Here is a 24,593-nt window from a genome sequence, read left to right on the forward strand (position 1 = left end):
AAAAAAATATTAAAACTTCATGCTATATTCCAAACACACACACACTGACAGTTTAAACCAAAAATTTTATATATATATATTTGTGTGTGAAGTGAAGGACTACTCCAAAGACCAAGGACCTACAAGCCAAGGAGCTGTTTTCCTTTCATTAATAGGAAGGCAATGCATGCAAAATTATACAGAACTAGAAAAGCCCTAATGTGACATTTACATAGAAAACTAATATACAGGATAGAAAAAGTAAGTATCCATATCACAGTTCATGCACAGAAAATGCATGAAAAGAAATGGCAGGTTATCATTGCAATTTTTGCCACTAAGAACTCAAAGTAAGATCCAGGTAAAATCATGCTTCTATTTGAAAAAGGTGAGGGGATATAAATAGAAAAGTTAATCTAAATGAATACATCAGCTAAAATATGTGGCGAGTCTATTAATATCCTCACATTAAGAAGATAACACCACTACCAAAGAGGCTAACACTGCTTGAACTTCTGCCCCTAAATATGGAGCTGGGAAAGACAGAGAGAAAAGATAGGGATAGGAGGAGAGGGGCTAGATAAAGGGACTCTATAAGAAGAGAGACTATTTAATAAAACAATGAAATAGCAGTAGTGACAACATCGAGACAAGGCAACAAACAATTCTCCTGATAGTCATTCATCTTATTGTGACTAAATCTCTTATAAGAGTCCTATTTGCAATTGACAGTAAGAAAGCCAAACTGGATTAAGATCTCAAGCCTTAAATATCACTGAGTTTAATATACATAAACCAATGTTCCTGGTTTGCTGTTGTAAAAGAGCTACACATAATTTCAGGCAGTGGCATAACAGGAAGGTAACATTTTTACTAGCACAGAAATTGGCTTATTGATAACACTATATATATCACTGTATATAGAGAGAGTACACCACAGATACACACACATCTGTTATATATAACATCTCATGCATACGTACATACACACACAAATTCTGCGAAACCTACAGAATTATACATCACAATCTCAATTCTTTCCAGAAAAACTGATGTTTGTGTGTATTCCTGTAACCGATATGAATCTGATGTTTTCTCACTTTGTTCAGCCTGATTAAAACTTAAGACACTTGCTTTCAGCGCATCATTTAGTGTGCTTTTATTTACACACCTAAACATTCAAAAAATGAGATCCAATTTTAACATAGGATAAGAAAGGATATTCTGTTTGATAATTTTGCCATTTTCCACAGACATCAGGCACCCAAAATAGACCAACTTTAAAACTTGTCTTCATTCCAATTTCATGAGGTACTAAGCCCTGTGACTGAAACTGAGGAAAATGAATGGTTAAACAAGTTTCATTTATTGGTCAAGTGTGCAGGTTGATATTTACTGTTTCCGCTGCTATTTGGTTAAATTTTCTGAATCACTGACATTTTAAGAATAATAATTTATGCTATGTTTTTATTGTTATGCAGATGTTAAAGAGCTTAAGCAATTACATAATCCAATCCCACAGTGACATGCTATAGGCCTACTATGTGCAAAGCCTTTACACTGAAACTGTTTATTCTTCTACATAAAACTTTTCAACTGTTTCCCACTCAGCTGACTTTCAAGACCTCAGACAGGACCCCTTGCCATTACTGAGGACAATGGTTTTTCAGCTTCTTTTTCTGACTTATCCCTAAAATCATTTTTGAAAAACTAGGTCTTGCCATATATATTAAGGTGGTATTTAAATCTAGTATTAAAATTTTTCACTGGGAGAAAATTTCTTTCAAAACATGTAACTGCAAATGCATTTTATCTTATTTTAGTACTGTAGATATTTTCACGGAATCATTGGAATTGACAACTTATGTTTTTCACTTTTTGGAACATATCAGTAATGCTGTTGATTTTTAGCACTAGTCTTCTTTGTCAAGCCAATCAGCCAACACAAACTCAATTTCTGTTAAAAAATAGAGTATTATTTATTTAAAACCTACACACACTCTTACGCAAGTGTGCACACATGAACACACACTTTAATGTGTGTGTTACTTTTGAAATCTAACTCTGTAATTGGTAAGGAAAGATGAACTAGTGGATGGATGGATGGATGGATGGATGGATGGATGGATGGATGGATGGATGGGTGGGTGGGCAGAGATGTTGTCATGACTGTTTCACTAGATAAAAGAAAGAGAAACTGTCATTGGTGCTTCTTGCTTTGCTCCTCCAGGGTTATTCTTCAGGGGCACCACATCCACTGAGCCCTGGGGCACTGTGCCAAGGCATGGTTCCAAATGTATGACAGGTGTGCTTTCTTTCACTAAAGTGGAAGAAGACGATTATGGAAGAGGGGGGATAGGAGAGCCCACAGAGCACAGGTGCATTCTCAGTGGGATTGATTTTACAAGAGAGTAAATATAGAAATGAAGAATCTGGAAACAGATTCCCTTAGATCTATTGATGCTGAATTACAGTCTGGAAGCCCTCAGATTTGCAGAGCTGTCTGAGGCCATTGCTCCAGGAGGTCTAGCATGAGCTGTCCCTGTGACCTCACACCTTTCTGCCACACTGGCTTTCCTTCAGGTGTTAAACACACCAAGAGCTCGCCTCTGTTTGGGCTGTATACAGAATACGCTCTCCTTATTGTTCTCTGGTTCACTGTCCTTCCTGGCTACCACACATAGCCACTTCCTTGGCTATGTTCTATCAAGTCCGTTCCCTACTCTCCCTTCATAACTCACTTACCCAGTCTCTATGAATTTCAGCTGTTTCTTTCATAACGTTGAACACTATTTGAATGTATGCTTTTTGTTCACCTGTGTTTGGTCTCCTCCACCTGTGCCCTGGCAGGTCGGAATTGAGTCTGCTTTTCTATTGGGATAGCCTTCAGTCCTTGGCTCAGTTCTCGACACTGTCCCCTAAAGTCATCAATAAAAAGCCCTCAAACCACAAAGAAAAAACAAGCAAAAAACAGCAGGATTAGCTCTTTACTGGTTTAAAATAAAAAGCCACCCTGGTCCTGATGTCTTATTGTATTGGGCAATTCAATTTTATAGTATGCTGGGTTTGAAACCTCTAAGACCAGAAACTTTTCAGATAAATGTAAATCTATGACAAATCTCATAGGATGATACCAAAGGAGCCTTCGCTGATACCTAGAGTTTGCTCTGCATAAATATTCAGATTTCATCTATTCAAAATACTGAGAACAAGAGGATATTGAGAGACTGGGAATTTGGTTACCAGAAGATCAAACATAAAAGTAAAAGCAGAAAGGACTGAAGTGATGAGACAGATAAAACAAAATGCAAACCAATGAAACAAAAATAAATGAATAAATAAAATAAAACCCTGGCAGGATGAACTACACATGGCTGGAAGATGTTTAAAATACACATTAGGGCTAGGTGCAGTGGCGCACACCTATTAATTCCAGCAGCTGGGGAGGATCGAGAGTTCAAAGCCAGCCTCAGCAACTTAGCGAGGCCCTAAGCATCCAAATATTAAAAAGGACTGGAGATGTGGCTCAGTGGTAAGCTCCCCTGGGTTCAACCCTGGAACTCCAAAATATTCAAATAAATTAAATGAAATCCCATTAGGGATATTAAAATATTTTAGTGTTTTTAATGTTTTACATGGAAATATAAGAGTACACAACTGAGCTAAAACAATTATCAAAAATGGACAATTGGGGGAAAAGTGAAAATATAAATAAAAATTTATAAATATGCTTACGCTTACACAATTTTAAATAAACCCTTAAAAACACAATGAAATAAATGAAAAGTATTTGGTTACAAAAACTTATTAAAATGATAAACTTTTAGATAATGGAGACAATTTTATATAAACTAATGTGCGCAAGTTATAGTAAATTTATGGTGTGGGGAGTTTTACTATTTTTCATCAATATAGAAAATGAGACAAAGCTTTTAATAATTTGAACTCAGATCTTGTATCTATATCAGGTTTCTTATGCTGATCTACAAATAAAACTGTTTGGTGTTTTTAATTTATTAAAAAAATACATGACTATTTATTTTGAAATAGTTCCAAGTTCTGACTAGTGTTTCCCAAATTCCCGTGCCTGATATCAGTCCTCCTCCCTCCCTGAGAATCTATAGCAGTGTGTACGTTCCACAGAGCAGATGTAAATAAGTTCCTTTAACATATGGATGGTGAGGGAGCAAAATAAGAAAATAATTCACAATGCAAAAGTTTCTTGACTGACTAAATAAGCAGCATCTGTCCCTCAGTTGATATTTATTATCCTAATGCACCATGTCAGAACTTCCAAATAGCTGGGATTAAACATTCTTATTCAAAGTTATGTTATTTCCGAATGGCTTCACAACCACTTTCCCCTTAAATTAGCTTTTATGAAAATGAAATAATTTCTAAAGTAGAGTTCTCATTTCTGAACTCTGCAGAACCTCTTTAGGTTTAGAAAGCAAAAAGAATGGACTTATAGTATAGAACTGAATAAATGAAAACTCTCTGGCCTGAATTTAGTACCTATTTCAAATGTACCTTATCTTTCTTAATGAACCCTTATCTTTTTAGGAAAGATTTTATTGTGTATAGCAAGGATTTTCTATACACTTGTTGTCACAGGTTGATTTAGTGGAGTCAAGTCAATGTATTATATGTTTCCCTTGAGAAGCAAAACTTCAGATGCTTCTACCTTATAAATGAAACTCTCTGAGAATTTACAGAATCTAAAGTATGTATTTTGTGACTTTTTGAGGACTGTAGTGTCTTATAGGATAAAAATTGCCCGAAATCCATAAGCCTAGCTTATCACTAATGTGCTTTCTGTGATTCTGCATGAATCATTTGTTTTAATATTCTCTCATCCCCAAAATGGACATAATGTTGACAGTAGCTACTATGTAGGATTGCTAAGATAACAATATATAGATTTCTTTATAAACCACAAATCATCGTGTGAAAATAAAGTAATGATATCGATAATCATGACAGTGAACTTTTCTTAAGTGTCAACGATGTCCCAGGGCTGTGCTAGTCTCTTTTCCCATGGGAGATCAGCTAATCTTCTCAAAATCCCAGTGAATAGACATAACCAATTCCATTTCCGAGACAGTAAAATGGAAGCCAGGAGAAACTAGGCAACTTTTCTACTCCTCCACATATAATGAGATATGGAGCTGAGATTTTAATGCTTAAAATTCATAATTGGGCCCTTGAATCATTTAATATTCACCAATATATGTTATATATCTTCTCTCTAAATTGAAAACCACTGAATTCAAGATCAATGTGTCATATTTTTCTGGCATGTGTGAGTTGGGAGAGACTATTTAACAAATACAGTCATCAAAGTTCACCTTCTCTGGTAAATAATCAAACAATGAACAAATAAACATCCAGAAACAACGTGCATATTGCGTTATTAAAGTCGTATATTAAGTAAAACCTAGCTGAAATGATTGTGTGAACATGGAAAAGCATCTGATGTACATATTAAATTGCACACTTACATCATCTTTACAATTTCATTGTTTTGAGATATTTCAGCCCTGTTGCATCAAACCTCTGTCTAGGTCAATGTTTCAGTAGAAAGCAAATGGCACTTCCATTGGAGGTGATCCAAGAGTGTTTGATAAAGTTGTTCTTTATAAGTATGTGATAGGTTAAGAAGAGGGCAAAGGATAGTGAGGTAACTGTTGGGTTAGCAAGACTTGAAAACTAACATTAAATTATCCATCCAGGGGCTGAAGGAACAAGGACATCAAACACTCAGACACACAAAGTAAGTTAAGACGGGTAGAGGAGGGCCTTAGCCACAACAACTCATGGGGAATCATGAGGGAGGAAGCGAAAGAAAGAAAAAAATATTAAACCACATTCCACTCCTGTCTTCCAGTCTGATGGTGTTCTTCATTGGCCAAGAGCAATGTGAAATCAGAAGGCAATAATAACATTGGTTACAACTCCAATGGGTCAAAGGAGGTTCACGGATAGTGGAGGGGATCAGAAGTGGCAAATAGAGAAAAATGACCATCATGGCTACCGGAGAAACCATCTCCTATTAGAGGAAGTGTGGCCAGCCACAGCCACCACAGAAGATTAGTATCTATGCACCCAGAGGATACATTCTAGACTCTTCACAAGAAATATTACAGCAATCTGTGAAGTAGAGGCAAATCTCAAGGTGGTTCACAAGTACACACCTAGGCAACATGTTCCAGGTGAGTTTTATCTTCTTGAGCTTGGGAAGACTGGAGACATACAGCACAACCTATTCATCTTAATTCTTCACAGAGCAAAGGCAGCATTCCTCTAACCACTAATAGTTGGCAATAATACTCTGCTTGCCATGTAATTAGCTACGGAGGTTTAATATGAGATATTCTCATTTGACTCATTCTTAAACCATATTCAAAAATGAGGTCAATTAAACCTGCATAACTTTTTGAAAAGTTTCTGTCATCTATTAGCAGGAACAACACATTGCAGGACAGAATCCATTGTCACACTAGATGTTAAAGAGGACTTCTCTATGCCTCAGTTTCCATAACTTGTAAAAAATAAAAATACATTTGGGAATCTTTCCTGGATCTGACATACTTTGATTCCGTGGGTTCTTTGATCAGGGAAGGGGACAGGAGAGGAACATTACAGAGACTAGATCAGAGGCAGAATAGAATGAGAATCAACAAAGATTTAGGCAAAAAGAAATATTTTTCTTTGATTTTTTCCCCCAAGGACTTCTCTTTTTTGGTCCCTTTGTTCATCATCACTCAGGGGATGATAAGAACATTCTATCTCATTTCTCTATTTCTTCAAAGAGAAGAATTAAACCTTGTCCCTGGGGAAAACAGCTATTGGTTAAATAAAATTTCAATTTTAACCAAAGAACTAGCTTTATTTTCCCCATTACCTGGAAAGGGTCACTAGAAAAAGACATAACACTCAAGTGTGCTCAGACAGTCAATCAAAAAGCACTGATGAAAGAGCTGAATTGTCAATGAAGACACACTTCCCATCTTTGAGTTTCTATGTTCTGGTCTTCTATTTGGAATTTTCTCCCTTGTCTCTTAGTCAATTTGTACTTCTCTTATAGAAGACTCAATAATTTCTTACATTGGGAGAGTACCTTTGATTGTTTGAAACCTTGTCAGTTATTCCTATAATGACCCTCTTACTTATAATACTGTTCACAGTTTTCAATGAAATATTTATCTGTGTGCTCATCTAATTCATATCTATGTGACTTTTCTACATTGTAAGCTCCAAGAGGACAGACAGCTCACTGTGTTCATGAGTATTTGCCCATCACAGACATTCAAAAAGACTGGAGAGTTGAAGGTCATGAGGATTCAGTAGCTCACTGCAGGATCCGTTCCAGATTTCAGATGAACATGTTATGAGAAGAAGTAACACAATGCTGGTCAAGAAGACCATTACAAAAAGCTACGTCCCTGAACCAAGGCAAAACATGTGTTGTTCCTGTCCATTCTATAGGAGAACATGTGATTGGTTGTTATATTTATCTATATATCTCTGGAGCAAGGTTTCCAAAAACATCTACACTAAATCTACATTAGGTTTGTTTTCATAATTCCTATCCTAAAGTTTGACCTCAGTACATTTGACATTCTGTCCTGGTTGACCCTTTGTCATCGGGACTGTCCTGTATGTTGTAAGATGTTTAGCAGCCTGCCCGCCCTGTCCTCCACCCCAGAGATGGCAGTAGTGGTGCTCCCCACCCATACAAGTAGAAACAAACATAAATGTCTCAAACCATTGCCAAATGTCCCCTGAGGGAGAAAAGTCACTCCTGGTTGAATATCACTGTTCTAGAGGAAAAATGTGATAGATTCAAATTAATATGGAAGTGTAATGGAATGATGCTATTGAAACGTGAGCACAAAGTTTTCCCCCTGTACTACACAATGAATAGGAATGGTTGGGCATGTAGACCTCCTTGCATGGCCCACAAAGAACACGATTAATTCAAATTGCTGCCATTCTTAATAGTTTGATTTGACCGTTTTAAAAAATATCTTCATCTGTAATCATTCCCCAGGGTATTTCAAGTAAAAATTGAGTCTTTATAAATCAGATAAATTAAGAAATAATAGGTCAGCATAGGTCAGACTTCTGATATCTAAAATTACATTCAGGTTTCCTACTCTTTTAATTAAGTCTTTTGAGTTTGGTTTTGTTTCCCGGCACATAGCTCACTTGAATACAACTTTGCAAATTAACATATATTGCAAGCATGAAAAATAAAATTAGGCAAGGTTCTAAAAGAATCTAGCTGTAGTAAATTGAGAATTTAATTTAAAACTGATACTCAGAACACACTTTTTGCATTCCTTCAGGTACCAGATACTCAATACCTAAAGGTAGGCTGGGAATGATTTTGTAGGTAAGTGGTTACCTTTTCTTTCGAAGGCACACTAAAATATTCCTTCTGAGTGGTACTATTGTTCTGTAAGGAACAGAACATCAAAGAAAGGAATGGCAATTATTCGAATATATACTATGTAGGTAATTAAAATGTACAATGTATTCACAAAGTAGATTTTTCTGCTCCCTAGTTAAATACAAAATCACTTCCCTATGCTTTGATTTTGTGTATGAAATCTAGCCTAAGTTTTAATATCAACTGAACCCTTCCTTACATGAGGAATAACTAGCTGCGACCTTGGAGTACTAATGAAGATATGGCAAATCAAAATGTAGAGCAAATGTTCTATCTCCATCAGTAATATTTTAATTTGAAAGTAAATCAATAAGGGGTTGGGGATGTGGCTCAAGCGGTAGCGTGCTCGCCTGGCATGCGTGCAGCCCGGGTTTGATCCTCAGCACCACGTACAAACAAAGATGTTGTGTCTGCTGAAAACTAAAAAAATAAATATTAAAAATTCTCTCTCTCTCTCACTCTTTCTAAATAAATAAATAAAAATAAAGTGAATCAATAAAACCACTAGCACATTTATTTTTATTTTTTTTATTGAAGTACTAGGGATTGAATCCAGAGCCTTGTGCATGCTGGGCAAGCACTCATATTACTAACTCACCTACCCAGGCCTTTTTTAATTTTATTTTTGAGATAGGGCCCTACTTAGTTGCAGAGGCTGGTCTTAAATTTATAATACTCCATTGAGGTGTCCTGAGTAGCTGGTATTACAGGTGGATGCCATCATAATTGGTTTGTATTTTAATTTTTGAAACAAATTTCTTATATTTCTTCATCAAATGCCAAATACTATAAAAATTATTCCTGCAGGTGGAAAATAAACAATTTTATAATTATCTTATAAATGCATACCTTTACTGTTCTTTATAGCCACCAATAATTTAATAAACATATATATAACATGTATATATATGTATATTTTATATTTACATTGCTTTTCAGTACACAGAAATTGTTACATTTTTAACAATGTTGGATACTAAAAATCTCAAGAAAAGCAACCCTAAAAGAAAAATATCTCTACTTATTAGGAATGACCCTAAAGCATTTTTTCTTATTCTTTTCCTTTTAACCAATTTCCTTCATTTTTACATATTAAAAATTACATGTATTTAAATTATTCTTTTTTTTTCATATTACAAAATGTTTTTTTAATTGGTTGTTCAAAACATTACAAAGCTCATGATATATCATCTTTCATACATTTGACTCCAGTGGGTTATGAACTCCCATTTTTACCCCAAATACAAATTGCAGAATCACATCGGTTACACACTCACATTTTTACATAATGGCATATTAGTGACTGTTGTATTCTGCTACCTTTCCTATCCCCTACTATCCCCCCCTCCCCCGCATCTTCCCTCTCTACCTCATCTGCTGTTGTTCAATTCTCTCCCTTGTTTCCCCCCTTCCCCCTCACAACCTCTTATATGTAATTTTGTGTAACATTGAGGGTCTCCTACCATTTCCATATGCTTTCCTTTCTCTCTCCCTTTGTCTCCCCCCACTCGTCTCTGTCTTTAAAGAAATAAAGGAAAACATCAAGTTGGTTTCAAAACGACTAAAGTTTAAACTCATTAGCTATACTATTGCATTTCTTAGTCTTTCAAAATTTCATTTTCTTCTTTGGGTCCTACAGTTTTAGACCCCTAAACAAATCGCTCTCTTGAGAAGCTATCTGAGGTAATATGTAGAAAATTATGCAACTTTTCTTTTTTTCTAGTTGTTCTTCAAATATTAGCATTTGGTCCAGAAGACCAAACTACAGAACAAAACATGGTTTGCATGGGTATCTATGTGAAGCAGAAAACTATCATCATTTGAAGACCCAGAAAGATTTGTGGGTTGATTTACATGATTCTGTGCCACCTGGCGATGTGTAAGTGTATATATAAATGTGCCTTTCCCAAGGAATTTTGCCACATTTCCTTTTGACTGAATATAAATTATGCTGTCAGTAGACTTATAAAATATAATGCTGATTTTGTTGGTAAGTAATTGATTTACAATGTCACATTTCCTTCTTTGAAAGACCCTGGAGAAGTTTGTTTGTTTCCCAATCCTGCCCATTACTTCTCAGTGAAAATATTGGTTTTAAGGGTTTCTCAGAAGGCTATAATAGAGAAGTCTTATTTCTGCATAATTTTTGTGTACTGCATTCATAATAATAATTGAAACAGAGAAAGCTAGATAAAGATTGGGGAAAAATTGCAATGATAACCTATGGAATAGAAGAAAGCTATCATTAACTGGATTTGTAGCTTGTCAAGGCGTTTTACAGCTGCAACAGTGATTCTTAGATTTATCAAATTATTTTTCAACTCAATGTAACAGAGGTGTGGCTCTGGAAACAAAATACATCATGAAGTTTTAATGAGAATTTCCTTACTTCCAAGAAAAAAAGCAGGAAATCCTATAAACTTTAAGTTTTCTTTTTAGTATCCACAGAAGAACAAAACCTTAAACCAAAGCACTACATTTCAGATTTTGTTTTACTGGCTTTTGAATCCTAAACGCATTGCGGTTCTCTAGAATTAGGAGTCTGAAGAAATGTGGACAAATTTGGCATTCAGGAGGCAGATCAACGAACAATATTTAAAGTTATTCCCCTTCAACCTTATACAATCAATAGTCCTGCTAGATAAAATAGGCTTTTCTAGGAGGAAATGATTAGAATTATAGAGAAGTATCTAAAGGTTCAAAGGGGATAGGAGAGATTTAGCTTTATTGCTAACCATATGCAGAGCAGATCCTAATAAAAAAAAGAAGAAAAGAAACTGCACATAGTTAAGCAAGTAAAAGGTACAAAATAAAAGCAAAACAAAAGAATTTAAAAATACAAATTGTTATCTAAGCAGTAGGCATACATATACATATAAATTCTGACCTTCAGCCTCTCAACATGTTTTGTTCTATGTTTACCATTAGAAATAAAGGTTAAGATCAGTTGCTCTGAAACCCAATCACTGTGACAGGTAGACTGTACCAAACACATTACTGGGTTATAGATGATCCTACAGGAAATCAGTGTACAGTCCTTAACTTACCTATCATAGAATTTACTTGAATTTGATTTCTCAAGAGCTTTATTTTTTCCTCTTTTCCCCAACTATTTTACCTTTTGACCAGTTCGGTTAGTACTAATATTTGCAAACTTGATCTCCAGCTAACAACTGACAGTCGCTCATTTGTTCATTGACCATGATGAACTCACAGATATTTTCTGTATAAAACCTTGGCCCTGCCTTCAGGTACCTCATTTCCATAGACATGAGGGAATCTCTTCAACAGAGCATCTCTCTGGGGATTCTCAGTTTCACAGAAGGGCTTCATCCCTGCTTTTAACATTCATACATCTCCCTTTAGCCAGAAAGGGACACTTCACCACACTGCCCATCCCTTGACTTTCTGCTGTTTCCCTTCCAATGAGGTTCAGATTCAAGTAGCAACAGTTAGGAATGGTTGGCATGAAGTTCATCCATTGCCCTGGATAGTAAGCATTTTAATTCTAGATTAAAACAAACACTTGAGAAATCTATTATCATTTGGAGTCTTAAAGTTGTATAGGGCACTTTGTAAGAAAAAAAATGTGTGAAATGTGTGAAACACATTGCTGATCTTATCATAGGGTTGTTATCTACAATATCACATGGTTTCCCTTTAATCAGACCACGGGATGAGTTTCTTACATGGTTTTTAGCCTGAAAGCCCTATGATTTATCTATATAGGTAGACCCTCTGAACTCTGAGATTTTTGTCTTATTTTCCATATTCCTTCATCCACTAGAAATTATAGATAAAAGTTTCTTGGTCAACTTTTGGCATATTTTTAGGAAACACATACCAGCCTTTATCTCATTTCACATTTACCTTTCTTTTTATTCATATATGTTATCAGGTGATAACCTGTCTGTGACTCCTGTTAGCCTTTTATAATATTTTTACAATAAGATACACTATAAATAGAAGAATAAACAAATAAGTAAATAATGGAGAGTGTGCAGAAACATAAATTAAAACTTCATCCTCTGAAGGGAACAGAAAATATCAAATGTTACTTGCAAAACTTGAAGTCCATTTGAAAGATTACTTCACATGCACCAGAAAGCAATGTAGACTTCAGGAACAGCACAGAAAACTGATTTTAGCATGCTCTCCAGGAATTATTCACTGATTTTGTCGTCTAAGCATCACAAAATCCATGAACTCCTCCTTCCCCTCCATACATCTGATGTGGGGTGGGCTGATGAATCTCAGTATTCCATACCACGGGCTGCTGCTTTGACTTGGTATAAAATGTCTCACAAAGTGAGTGATAGATGTTATTCTTTAGATTTCTTTCCTTGTAGACACACATACTTAGCCTGAGTAAAGGATAATATTCACTTGAATTGTTCCAATTATATTACAGTAATAAAAATATTATGGCAGTACAACTAATTGCTCAAAATTGCTATATGATATCCCACTCATTTGTAATTGGTAGTTGAATATTTTTTCTGGATCCTTTTAAATATGAAGACATTATTTCACACTCAAGGGATTGTAAAATAAATTGATCAGAAGTGCCTAGATAATATGAAATTTAAAAAATATAAAGATATGTATAGTTTAACACGTTTCTGTTAAAATTTCTTATTGACATTTTCCCTGAGTGTTAGAATTTCCTTGGGTTCAACTCATTGCAACATTGAACAACACATCCACTTTCTTCTTTATAAAACTCTCAAAACTAACATTTCTGCAAAGACTGTTCTGATTTATAGAAACTATACTGTTTAGCTCTGTGCTACATGCACTCTAAAACTTTTTGTGCATTTTATTTGCTGGTTGCTATTCTCATTCATTCATTTTGAATTTCAACTCTTCTCAAGTGAGTTGTATGAGAAAGATGTAGTTGCAAGAAAATACCTTTGAGAAGAGAGTTAAGAACTGTGGCTTGTTTACTAAGTGTAGATACAAAGTTTAGTTTCTAGGGACTGTTTTCTTACTGTTCAAATGAGAAAGCTGGGTCTTAAAAACTGCAAAGCCTCTTCCAATCTTAAGTACTATTGTTTCTCATTTATTTATACATTTTAAATGGTTTATTTGCACATATATTATATAAAATATTTTTGTTTTTTTTTAAATGGGTATGTTTTCTATAGCTTGTTCAAAAGGATTTCTGGGTCTGATTTCACCCTCATTATATTTGATTATAATTTTGAGAAGAGTACACTGCCTGTGTTAAGCTGATAATGAATGATTGTTTATAATAATTTTGTTGTATTTTCTATTAAGTCATTATTTTGCCTTAAGGTCTTTTCTTTGTAGCTTAATACTGTCCATTTTATGACAGGTGTTCCACAGATGCAGCAAGATATCATCACTCTCTTCATGTTAATTGGGCCCTAGATGATGTCAAGTCTTCCCTGTTGTTCAATTTCACCAACAGGGATATTCTCTTGGGCCACAGAACAAATATTTTAAATGTAATTGTTGCCTGAGAACGTTTTGGAGACAACCAAGTACCAAGTTGTTACAGGCCATGTGCCTGTGCCTCCACGCTCTACTTTCCTTAGGCCCTGGCCATCAGCAGTCACAGACTGCTTGCTTGTGGCCCTGCCCTTTCCTAGTTATCCAAAAAGCATTGATAGCTTCAAATATGATTTCCTCCCAGGTGGAATATTTAAGTACAGAGAAAAATGCAAACTAAAACCTTAATATCCATCATATGTATTTGTATATGAATATGCATGGTACCATATATTGTAATTATATTTGATAAATATATGTCAGGTATATGTAACACATTTGTATGCTAATGGAAAGATATAATAACACAAATCCATCTATATATGTACATGTGTGCTTTTGTATGTGAATTTATGCATATTATATATATTTTATGTGTAGCATTGTTATAATACATGTAATAATATATAATAAATATATGTAATAATATGTACATTCAATTCATTATTATGTACACTAATGGAAATAATATATAATAAATACACACATACACATTTGTTCATTGTTTAATATATGTTATATCCATTAGTATTTTTTATTTACATATACTTATATTCATATATATGAATGAAAGGCAGTCAGATAGAAAAAGAATATTTGTCCTGATTCTTACAGCCTTTTCTTTCTGTTATAAAAGTAGGAAAACTAAAAGTTAAAGTTCATTGTTATTACCACTACTTTCCTTGCTTCAATTTAAAAATCTTTGCCTTAAATACCACCACAATGCTTGTAGTCTGAACATCAGAGTTCAAATAAATATGTAATAACATACTAATTCAGCTTGCTGTTTCCCCTTCTTACAGCTGGGACACCTAAAGTCAAGACAGGAGGACCAGAGATCATCATGCTCAGGAAGGTCCCTGTCCATGGGGCTTGGGTCTCCCAAGAGAGAACCATGGGGTACACTTCTCCAATGAAGAGTGTCCAGGAGAATTGAGAGAGAGGCTGAATGGGCTTGGACAGGAAGGACCTGAGATAACCAGTGGCCTTAAACTTACGGGAGCTGGATGCTGCAGTGTGTTTTGTGAATTCCCCCTGGTGAGTTGTTGAATCAACAGCTCACATGAGAGACCAGCAGAACAATGTATTGCATCTTCAAGTGTCAACTGCAGCAAGGTGAGGCTGCGGAGCTTCCTAGGAGGGATGTGGGCAGGGGATGCAATGGAGTTAGAGGTCAACACACGGCATCAGAATGGGACAAGCTATACCATGGATGCTCTGAAGGAATGGCAGGTGCCTGTTCCTTAAAGTCAGGGAACTTTAATCTCTGTCGGGGGAAAGGAAAAAAGAGATTCATAAAAATGTGCATTTTATATCCAAAGTGAGGACCATAAGGTGAACCCAGTGAAATTATGGATTCGTGTGCCTAGTTAAATTTAATTACAGGGAAATGAACTGAGATCCACACATTTAACACTGCGATTATTAATATTAACTATAAGATAGTTGCACATCCTCATGGAGCATCTCAATGCAACCCAATGACAACAAAGTAGAGCAGACATTGTAGTGAGGATTGCAGATCTGGATGAGATCTGCTGATGCACCCATGCACCTGTTCACCACCAGCTACTCTCTGACAGACAAAGGAGTATATTCACCCACAGGTTATATCACCCGGGCAAACTAAGAAACACCAAGGCTGGACATACACTCATTCCAGAGTACTTTTCACTTTGCCAATAAGCATGCTAATGATGGCTTCATTAATCTAGAATCTACAGGACAGCAACTTCAACCAATCACTTTTAAATTGAATAAAAAACAATACAAGAAATTGAAAAAAAATATATTGGCTTTCAATCCACTATGTTAACAAAACAAGTGGACTTCCTCTTTCCACATTCACTAAAAGTTCTTATCAATAAGCAAGAACAACCATATAAAGTCCCAATCCAAAGAATGTAACATCTTACACCATGCTCATATAGTTTTGTAAATATTTTCCATCTTAATACATGAATTTCATTGTAAGGATCATATTTAATGGATCCTTCATTTCATAAGTCTTTATGATTCTTTTCTTATCCATTCCTTGCTCTTGAACATTCACAATGGTTTATAAAAGGTTCTTGCCAATTCAGTGAGCATATATAGAAAGAGCCTTAGGGTTCAAATATATCCTGAGAACAAAAGGAACACACACTGCCTAGAATTCAAAAGGCAAATATTGTCTTTAGACTTAAAGGCAGCTCTATCTCACTAATCCATTTTTAGAAGATGAAGTACAGTAACATCTTCTACAATACACATGTGGCCAGGTCATCAGACTGCAACTTCTGTTTATGGATTGCCAAAATATCTAATGCAACATTTTTAAAGTTTAACATTAGAAAAATTTAAAAAAGAAAGAAAATCCTTAAAAGTTGTGATTGAGTTCTCAATTAAAAATAACCAAAAAAGGAAAAAACACATGCTTTTCACCATCCTTTCCCCATTTTGAATTATGAAGTACTAAAGTGCTTCATCGGCTCTGGGAATTAAATATTGATCTTTAAAGGCATATTTAGACAATTTTGCTAAGAAAGGAATTCTTGCAAATAGTTTGCTGTGAATTTCCATTCAAGGACATTGGCACATAATGCCTTTAACAGAATATGTTACAATGCTTGGATAAATATACGAAGTTAAATTGTATTTCATTAAGTAAAAAAGAATATAATAGTGGAAAACCAATATGCTAATGGATAGAAACAGCCAGTGTGTGCTTTTTTATAAACTCACTGCAGAATTCTAAGGAAGACATATAGTGATAGCATTTTCTTCAACAGCAATTTTTATATAAAGTTTATTTGTTTAATGGTTTTTCCAATATCAAATTCGTTTTCTTTATTTTAATGGTAATATTCTTAGAAAGCTCTTTAGGTAGCACACTGTATTCGATGGACAATAGTTTTTCTTTTTATTTTTTGTTGCTGTAATTACACAGCAGGTAAGAACAGTCACCCTAGAAATAAGTATCTGGGTTGATTGAGTCTTTATTTTTTAATAGATTTTACTTCTTAAAACATTTTTATATTTACAGAAAATAGAACAGTGCAGAGAGTTCCTATATAGTCCAGTCCCAGTTTCCCCTGTTATTAGCATCTTAAATTAGTATGATGTTTGTTGGAATTAATGCACCAATATTGATGCATTCTTACTAAGGAATGTTGATCTTTGTTCAGACTGCTTAGCTTCTACCTGAAGACTCTTTCTGTGCCAGTGTCTTATCCAGGACCCCACACTGCATTTCTCATAGTGTCTTCTTAGGTTTCTTGTGGTTGTAAGAATTTCCCAGACTTTCCTTTTTATGACCATGACTTCTCTGATGAGTATTGATTGGTCAGTTATTTCCTAGAATGCCCCTCTATTAGGAGTTTTCTGCTGTTTTCTTATGATTAGAGGGGGTTCTATGTTGCGGGGTAGGTAACCAGATAAACAAAGTTCCATCCACATGACATCTCATCAAGTGCAAGTACAATTAACCTGGCTCAGCACTGGTGAGGCAGACCTTGACCACCTGCCTCTTCTGCCTGGGAGAGTTGCCTCTTCTTCCCCATCATTGTATTTAATCATTTATCTATATCAGCATGGACTCATGTGAAACCAGCCAATTAGTGTGTCCTCTTAATATAACCATCATTCCAAGGATCACCTCCTCACTTTCTGGCATTACGAGATCTCAGTCATCTTTTACATTTCCTTTCTCATTCATAGAATTATCATTTTTCCAAGGAGCCCTGGTGCCAGAAGTGTTCCTTGTTGCTCCTGGAGTGTTTTAAGCCATTTCAATTGACAGCACTAGGAAATATGTGTATGTAATGACCCAACAACCCATGCATGGATTCCGTTTTAATCGATCTTGAAATAATATAGATGTTTTCCCCTTAACATTGTCTTTACTCGTGGTCTTGTTCAATGTAATAAATGATGCATATTAAATACAAACAGTAAATTTAATAAACTTTGAGTCTTCCAATTGATAGCTGAGGGCAATAATAAAATTAATCATCAGATTTCTATGATATAAAAACAAATATACGCAATTCTGGTGGAAAACTCAGCATGATCAAATTATCTTGAAATGTGACTCAGTAGTTTTAAAGAGTACCAATGGGCTCTTGCATGGTATTTCATTTTGTATTTTCACTTCCCCCAATCTGATGGTAATAAACTAGTTCAATAAACTAATTCAACAAAAGTTCTAATATTTGCTAGTCTTACAAATCTAGTCAATCAATGCACACACAAAGCACACACAAGAATTTAAAGAGTTAAAAGAAATGTTTTCAAACTGTTGGATGATGTTTTCTATGAGAGTGATTTGTGATGAATAAGACTTTATTCTGTATTTAGTCAATATCATTGTTTTTAAATCCTGCTTTGTAATTAATCTTAACAGATTTCATACATATGTTACTATACTATTAGACAAATCACACTTTAAAAAATCTTAAAATTTTAGTAAGAACAAAAAGGATGAAATAAAATGTTACTAAATGATTTGGAAAAGGTATTATTTTTTAAATTAAAATTTATTCTTTTAATTTTTCAGTTTTTAATACATGAAATTACAAAATCAAATGTTTTTACCTCTTAACTTTTTACTCCAAATTAACTGTTTCCAATTGACTTGGTATTTATAAATATGACAATGCTGATGCCAATGTTGACGATAGGATGTAACTACCTGATTGTAGTAGGAAATCAAGACCAAAACTTCACGAAGTTAATGTAGCTGCAATGGATTTCTTTTAATTTGAATGTTTCTTCATGAAAATACATCATTATAAAAAAATCATATATATTTAAAAATAAATACATTAATAAGTTGACTATAAATATAGGCAGACTTTTAATTTATCACAAATTATATTCCTGGAAAAGTCATTGTTAATATAATATAATGTTTCAACTTAACACACTGTCAATAAGCAAGTCCAGTAGGAAAACAGAAAAATACCAGGAAAATGACTCCAGTCACATTTTAAGTGAAACAAATCATAGAGTTTCAGAATAAATGGTTTTAAAGGTGTTTTTTTTTTTTTTAGAAAACTAGTTTTTTAAATAATGAGAGGAATAAGCATTAAACTCCAAATCTTAAAGATTTTTAAAAATACGTTCTGTAAGTAAGAGATGACAGCCTCTGGGTCGGATTTGAGAAGCCAGGGAAGCGTGACCCTGTGAATTTCAGTGCATGTGTTGAGATGTCAATGGTTTTGCCAGTCACTGTTCCCTCTGCTGTGTTCTGGAGAATGAGCTCAGTGGACACTGATACCTGTGATTCCGTTAGGAACTTTCTTAGGTTTAATATGGAGGTGATATTGGATTAGATAAAAGAAACAATATTTTTTTCCTGCAGAATTTCAAATAGCCTTCAATACATGAACATACTTCATAAAATTCCAAGCAAGGGTATTTCCCCAGATTTACTTGATCAGACTATTCCAGAATATAGACTGGCTACCTTGTTTATTAATGAAGAGAGAGAAGTAGGTATCTTCATAAAAGTCTACTGCATGATATGCATTTTATAGATGATATCACATTCCATTTTTACAACCAATCCATGCACTGATTATCATTTTCCATAGCTAAAACTGAAGACAAAAAATAATTTCATGATCTTCTCAAGTTTGGTCAATTTTAAAAAGGCAGTTAGAAATGTGAATGTCCTTCTACCCAGAGTTCTTCATCACTTTTTCTTCTAGTCCAAATAACAGTTGGGAATTTTAGAACATAGATAAAATTTTCTATGTAATACAGATAATTATCAGGGAAATAACCCAAAAGGAGGGGAAGAATATGGGGACTCAACACACCTATCTCCTTCAGTCTTTCTTAAAACCATTCCAACTACTTGTCCAATCTAACTGAAAATAGTATGTTTTCTAGGAGCAGGTAGCAAGGTTTCCTCTCCTACTTGATTGTTTTTCTTGAATCCTTCTAAAGAGAAATTCTAGATAGTCTGCTGGTGGTAGCAACTTTTATTTGATGCTAATGGTCTCAAATATAAACTGTATTCACTTTCAGTCATTTAGTTATCCCTGCATAACTAAAAGCAACACCTAATTTCTTATATTTGATTCCAGGTTATAGTGTACACAGCTATCTAAGGGCATACACAAACCCATAAACCACACAGCACCATTCAATGAAGGAGTTTTAAAACATGAGATCAGAATAGCTAGCTTCAAGTTCCTGCATTTCAACAAGTGTTTGAACTTGGGAAAAGATAGCAAATTATGTTCTTTTCAATGGAAACAATAGATCACAAATCATACAAGAAAGGTAGCTGAAGGTAAGATCTATGTAGTGTTAACATCAGGCCTGCAAAACCAATATTAACTCAAAGATGAATGACGCTGATAAAATAGCAAGGAAAATGACCTGTCCATTTATAGAAATGCATTAATGCTGGCCAAGCACTATACATTATCACATACCTTTGCATGTCCTTCACGGGAGAGTTGAGGTTTTTAAGTCAATATGAGGACCACCATGCTTCCCAAGGCATAAACATGTCTCTCCCACGGAGGTTATGGCCTTCAACCCAGACAGATTTTCCTAAATGAAAGCAACTCTCCTCTGAATTCCTGCTCATGATTTGGCAGTGTGAACTCTTACTGTCTGTACTCTATACATGGGAGGGCCTGAACTTACTATTTGTTGATGATGCAATTGACATGAGGAATTGGTAGCAGATAATTAACTCAACACTCTTCAAAAATGATATTTGGAAAAAAAATTAAAGTGTCTGCATCTAAGGTCTGATGAAAAACTTCAGTGGTACCATAAATTGTAAATCACCAGAACACAGGCTTCAAGGGAACAGACGTTTAAGGTCCTTCTGCTCTTGGTTGTATATCTTACACCTAGAACCGTGTCTGGCTCATGATGGAGGAGTAAAAAATCTATGGATATTTGTTGAATGAAGAATGGGTATTAAAATTATGAAATAATCGAGAGCTCAGAGGATAAAAGTCACAGGTCTTTGTATACTCAAGAAAAATATGAGCAAATATAAACTTATTTAGGACTTTGGGCATCTCTGGGTTAAAAACTGAAATATGATGTCATAACCAAAATAATGATTGACTCAAATAAATTTGGGCCTCTCCAAAGGAAATGAAATCATTTGAACAGTTACATTGACACTGTGCATATACATTTCTACAACAGTTCTCTTTATATGGAGAATTTAGTTACTATTTATTTAATGGTTTCTTTTTTTTAATTACAAAAGTAATGTCTTTGACCCTCTTCTTTGAAACAGAAAAGCAGGCAGCAATACTGATAGTTCAAAGATGAAGAGATTAAGGCTCAGAAATATTAAGTGTCTTACAAAGACATACCACACCAGCTTGTAAATCCCTGTTCAGAAAGAAAATGACAGTAATAAATACTAACAGTAAAAATTAACAACTATAGTTCAACTAATGTATGTGGATACCCTTCAAAGACCCTTCACATTCTACTTCATGTACCATTTCTATTAATTTTCACTAATCATAATAATTTTATAATTAATAAAAAATAGTTTGAGTTGAGTTCTTGGAGGTAAAAACAAAAGGCCTACTGATATTGAATAAGTCTGAGACATATACCAGCAAATCATAGCAATGAGACCCAAGCCTACTTGTCTTATACAAATCATGTGTCAAAAACCTGGCTACCCTTCAGTTAACTCAATTCTATGCTCATTTTTTTTATTGGTTGTTCAAAACATTACAAAGCTCTTATTATTTATTTTGCTGAGATGATGCATAAAACATACTATTGAACATATTTTTCTGCTATTATTATAAATACGACATTTCTGCACTAGAAGTTGCATATGTACACAGAGCGACTTCTTTCTACCTCTATTAATGGTAATGGGCTACCATTTCTACTAATATTATCCATATTCTGCTCTTTTAGTGACAAATTGATTGGTCTTTTAGGGGGATCTCTGTGATAGTGGACCTCACAGTACAATTAAACATGTGTGACAGTTAACTGGTTGTTGACATAAACTGATGTATACAAGGAGGCAGGAATAACCCAGCAGCCCCCCCCCCCCCAGATTTCCAGCTGTGGCTCTATTTCTCTACCATGCAACCTGCTTGGAAAATTCTCCAGTGCAGTACTGTTGTTTAGGCACTACAGCTCTTCAGGACCCTCTATAGCTCTTAACTGTTGCACAAGACCACAATAATATCTTATTCCATGTATGTTCACAATAGTGCTAAACTTAAGCATATGCATTCCCAACCAACTTTCACATATTTGGCATACATAAATTCTATCTTAAAATTTGCATATTGCCTTACTAGATGAAGTTTAAGCAGACTCTTTTGCAAGAACAGTAGACCAGTGATCCATTCAAGAATTTGAGTGCCTTCTCCATGTAAGGATAATACTTAGCACCTACTGTTTATGCTTTGCTTGATTTCTGGATATTTTAAGTTACTGATAAAATATGCAAGTTAATAATCAAGAGTCCCTTTTTTGGTTAGTTGGATAATTGGTGGTTTGTTGGGAAGGGAAAGAATAAGAAATGTAAAAGAAGTGCAATTTAATTCTCTACATGCACACGCGCGCGCACACACACACACACACACACTTTTGCTTGTCCCTAACTCCTTTGATATTTTGTTTTCACTGTTGGAATTGACTGATACAAGAAACTCACTGTAGAAGGCAGGTTTTCTCTGAGCTAAAGCTGGTTTCCATGACACTGAATTATCCATTTAAAAAGTGTGTGCTGGTCCTTAGGTACATACAGGATGGCGGTGCCCATGCCAACCACAGGTCACACAGGGTCAATACAGTGAGGCATTTGTACTGCATATAAACAACACTAGAGCATGCAATTTTACTTTGTACATTTTAGATCTCATTTAGAAAAGGAAATCTCATTATCTTGTGGCATATAGTTTAAGTTCAGTTAATAATATTGGTTGTTTTCACTTTGAAAACTACTTTTCAAAGGTTGATTGTGATTGCTTGGAGCTTGGATAAAAATTTAGATCTGAGAACAAATAGGTCTTAAAACATTCTCTTCTATTCCCCTTTATTGATCTAATTTAGGTTTGGGGGATATAAGAAAGGAAAATCCTACCTTAAGGTTGTTGTTCAGGAGGGATATTGACTAGTACAGCCATTCCTAACATCTCTATATTTATCTTTTTCAAAAATGAATAATACACAAGAAAAGTACCAATTAAGTTAATAAACATTGGAAATTTTAACACATATTCATTACTTATTTTGCATAGTTTACAATTTTTTTTTACTAGTCCAATCACTATTCATTCCATCCAAAAACCAGACTATAAAGCCTATTGCATATTTCAGGTAAATGATATTTTAGTTATAAGTAGTGATGATTTGTTGTAAAAAAAATACTTGGAAAACTCTATTAGTAGAGTTTTGCTACCCTACTGTCCAGTCTAGAACAGGTAAGTCTGTAGCAAAAGTTAGTATTTGGGACCTCTTTTTTCCTTGAAAATTAGACCCTATATACCTGGAGAAAATGCAGTTCAAATCACTAAACTGTTATGACAAAATTCTTGTTTTTTTTTTTTTAAGAGACAGCTAGTTGAATGAAGGTCAGGACAAGTAGAATTATTGAGAAATTCCAGTTTCTCAAGGGGTCACTATGGGAGTGAATTCCTCTCCCTTCATACTCTTTCAGTTTCTTGAAAGAGGTATAAGATAGAAACCCTCAAATATTAGGGATTTGGTCTTTTCTGCCTGAGTAGGAGAACTGAGTGATCTTTATGGTATCAGTCAGCGCTTCACCTGTGGCTGCCCCTGCGACTGTCTCTCTTAAAAAGATTAGCAGGGGAATGAGGAGGACACGGAGACTGAAAATAGTGAAACTGGGTAAGTTTGAAAGGAAGGAAAGACGAAGAGCTTTGCCAACCCCAGGAGCCCATAGACTAAATCGTGGTGGTGGGTGCTGTGTCCTTTGATACCTGAGTCCATGCCCTGTGTGGGTCTTCCTTGTCTTTTGCACTCTTTGGGCTGCCCCAGGATTTCTGCATTCAGCATCTCTCTACATTTTTTCACCTATTGAGATTAAAGCTCAAAATCTTGCAGGGCATTACCTGGACTGGAGATTGGATCATCTCCCGTGGCTGGTAGGCAGAGTAGATTGGGAGCAAGGGGAAACTTAAGTGCAATGGGGGACCCTTCTCTCCACTTCTTGGAGTCAGAAGTCAGACTGGTACTCGGCCCTACTTCACTGCAACCCTCTGGACTTTGCAGGCTCCACGTAGAAGAACCCTACTCATACTGGAAAACTTGGAGGCTCTGGGCTAGCTGTCTCCGGGATATCCCCACGTCCCTAGGGTCTGAGTATTCTACTCCTGAGAACCTGGCATGCATGGGAGCCGCAGAAGCCAGACTGCTAGGGACCAGGGATGTGGATTTGGACTGGTGGACGTCCACTCAGGCGGTTGGAAGATCTCATCCTGGCATATAACTCAAGCAGCAGCAGCTGGGCACAACCTCACGCCCCGAGTAAAGTGCCAGCCCTGAAGAGCCTGGATCCCCGCACTATTGCCCGCGTTCTTGGAGCCTCGATTGAAAAACCCGCCAACCGTACCTCTCTGGGAAGCCTGGCACCCGCCAGAAGGGAAGTACTGACGCGACTCCCCCTTTTTCGTGAAAG

General features: G+C 35.4%; 1 protein-coding gene across 7 annotated transcripts in view; it reads right to left on the bottom strand.

Annotated features, from left to right (window-relative positions):
* Nucleotides 1-24,593, bottom strand: part of Grik1 (glutamate ionotropic receptor kainate type subunit 1) — a 378,046-nt gene that overhangs the window by 353,162 nt on the left and 291 nt on the right. The gene's annotated exons all lie outside the window — the stretch shown is intronic.

This window comes from Ictidomys tridecemlineatus, chromosome 3 (assembly GCF_052094955.1).
Source record: "Ictidomys tridecemlineatus isolate mIctTri1 chromosome 3, mIctTri1.hap1, whole genome shotgun sequence".
NCBI classification, from domain to species: domain Eukaryota; kingdom Metazoa; phylum Chordata; class Mammalia; order Rodentia; family Sciuridae; genus Ictidomys; species Ictidomys tridecemlineatus.